The 2,500-nt window shown below is 55.3% G+C and overlaps 1 non-coding gene across 1 annotated transcript in view; it reads right to left on the bottom strand.

Annotated features, from left to right (window-relative positions):
- The window catches only part of LOC126317185 (small subunit ribosomal RNA), a 1,893-nt gene extending 1,663 nt beyond the window's left edge, over window positions 1-230 (bottom strand). Inside the window, exon 1 of the ribosomal RNA XR_007556464.1 lies at window positions 1-230. This exon is cut by the window's left edge and continues 1,663 nt beyond it. This is a non-coding gene — a ribosomal RNA (small subunit ribosomal RNA).
- Between the last annotated feature and the right edge of the window lie 2,270 nt (window positions 231-2,500).

The following is a 2,500-nucleotide window of genomic DNA, read 5'->3' as shown; positions in this document are numbered from 1 at the left end:
CGATTGGTTTTGATCTAATAAAAGCGTCCCTTCCATCTCTGGTCGGGACTCTGTTTGCATGTATTAGCTCTAGAATTACCACAGTTATCCAAGTAACGTGGGTACGATCTAAGGAACCATAACTGATTTAATGAGCCATTCGCGGTTTCACCTTAATGCGGCTTGTACTGAGACATGCATGGCTTAATCTTTGAGACAAGCATATGACTACTGGCAGGATCAACCAGGGAGCTGCGTCAACGAGAGCTGAGCAGCCGGCCGCCCGGGAGTGTGTCCCGAGGGCCCGCGCGAACACGCAAGCGTCCGCTCAATTATTCTGCAAACAGGAGGAGGCTGAGCTCCCCTGCACGATACACCTCGAAACCCTCTCAGGTCCCGGCGGCGCGCAGCGCCGTCCTAAGTACTTGGTCGGGTTCGAGAGAGGCGCAATCGCCCGGAGATAGGCGAGTAGACGCTTTCAGTGCGAACACCCGTGCTCCCAACTGAGCTTGCCGCTGCCGACAGAGGCCCGGGAGCGTGCTGTCGTGGCATTGCCGGCGGGAAACAACACGCGCCACCTACGGTGACCGGCAGCTCCAACGCCAGCGCCACAGAAGGGCAAAGCCCCACTTGGGTGCAGAAGCGAACTCTCCCAGCACAGCGCACGCGCCAACACGTCCGCAGAGCTGCGATACAAACCACCTGCGAGAACCGCTGGGGGCGACCGAGCAGCAGACGGCGTCGCGACGCCGAGTGCCGGGCGGCGGCGCATCCTCAACGCACACAGTCCGCAATCGGACCAGCACACTGCAGATGTCCACCGCGCTTCGCACCGGGCTCGGCAGAACCCACTTTGGCCGCCTGGCGCCGCGCGCCGGGTGCGCCGGCGCGTAGCTGGGACGCCAGCCGGGCCCGTCGGCCGGCGCTCCTGCCACTGGGCGCCCCCCACCAGCCGGCTGTAGTGCGTGCGCTCACGCAGCGCGCGGCCAGCACGCCGCGCGGCCCCCCCTCACCGGCCGGGGACTGTCCCACCAAGCCACAGCCTCGTATCGCTTCATACCCACATGGCCAACTCAGGTTCGGGGGCATGGCGGGTACCGCCGAAACAACCGGTTCACAGATGTACCGATCGTCGCTATCACCGATGCACCTGCAGCGCGAACAACCGCTCAACAACTGATTTCCAGTTCATTTGCGGATCTTTGGCAGCAAACGTATACGTCAATCAACATTTGCGAAATCTACGATTCTGGCATGCCTGCATGTTATGTGTCACGACACGCTACATCAGCCCATATACACACTACGGCACGTACACGAGAGAACACGTGGAAGATGGTCCGCGCACGTGTGCAATGTCCCTTGCGCGGTCGACTGTCAACCGGCCTCTGTAGCATGTCGCAGATGTGGAACGCGGTCCACCGTGGTATCATGTTGTGTGGGGCAATACGATTAAATAGGAAAACCCTCGTCGCTACATCAACAGACGGCTCACGCTGATTCCCGGCAGAGGGAGGGGGGGGGGGGCCAACATGCAATACATTCGTCCGTACCTACCACATGTCTCTACGGCGTACAACAGTGCAATCTCGCTGTAATGGGGAGACGAGACAAGTAGCATCGTGCACAACATATGGCCCTTATGATTCGCCATTGTAGGGCGCAGCCGGTGTACGGTCAAGCATGTGCCACATTATGTCACTCAGTACGTAACGACGGATGATCAGTGTGGGTTACGCGTACATCAGCGGACAGTCCACACAGGCCGTACCACAACGTACACTGACTGCATCGACAACCAAATGCAACTGAACAGCTGCAAGGCTCATTTCACAAACAAACGCCTGACCGACCAGCTTGGAAGGGCAGGAGGGGAGGGCGATATTCGTTCTGTAGCGTTACACCCTTCCAGTGGTTAGCGGGACTGTGTAGAAAGTACGCAACACTCGAAAGACATTTACGTGAGGGTACGCACCATGGCATCGAGAAATACACATGACACCAGAGGATCCAAGCAGTGAACTATGTTCAGAGGGTTACTGTTAGGCAAAGCTACATTCCTGTGACGTTACATGTGACAGTTAAGGTGCAGTGTAAGTTAGGTTAAGGTGCAGTGTAAGTTAGGTTAAGGTGCAGTGTAAGTTAGGTTAAGGTGCAGTGTAACTTAGGTTAAGGTGCAGTGTAACTTAGGTTAAGGTGCAGTGTAACTTAGGTTAAGGTGCAGTGTAACTTAGGTTAAGGTGCAGTGTAAGTTAGGTTAAGGTGCAGTGTAACTTAGGTTAAGGTGCAGTGTAACTTAGGTTAAGGTGCAGTGTAACTTAGGTTAAGGTGCAGTGTAACTTAGGTTAAGGTGCAGTGTAACTTAGGTTAAGGTGCAGTGTAACTTAGGTTAAGGTGCAGTGTAACTTAGGTTAAGGTGCAGTGTAACTTAGGTTAAGGTGCAGCGTAACTTAGGTTAAGGTGCAGCGTAACTTAGGTTAAGGTGCAGCGTAACTTAGGTTAAGGTGCAGCGTAACTTAGG

This window comes from Schistocerca gregaria, unplaced genomic scaffold (genome assembly GCF_023897955.1).
Source record: "Schistocerca gregaria isolate iqSchGreg1 unplaced genomic scaffold, iqSchGreg1.2 ptg000623l, whole genome shotgun sequence".
In the NCBI taxonomy this organism is placed as follows: domain Eukaryota; kingdom Metazoa; phylum Arthropoda; class Insecta; order Orthoptera; family Acrididae; genus Schistocerca; species Schistocerca gregaria.
Note: the sequence above shows the minus strand (reverse complement) of the source record. Positions and strands in the feature narration are given on the sequence as shown.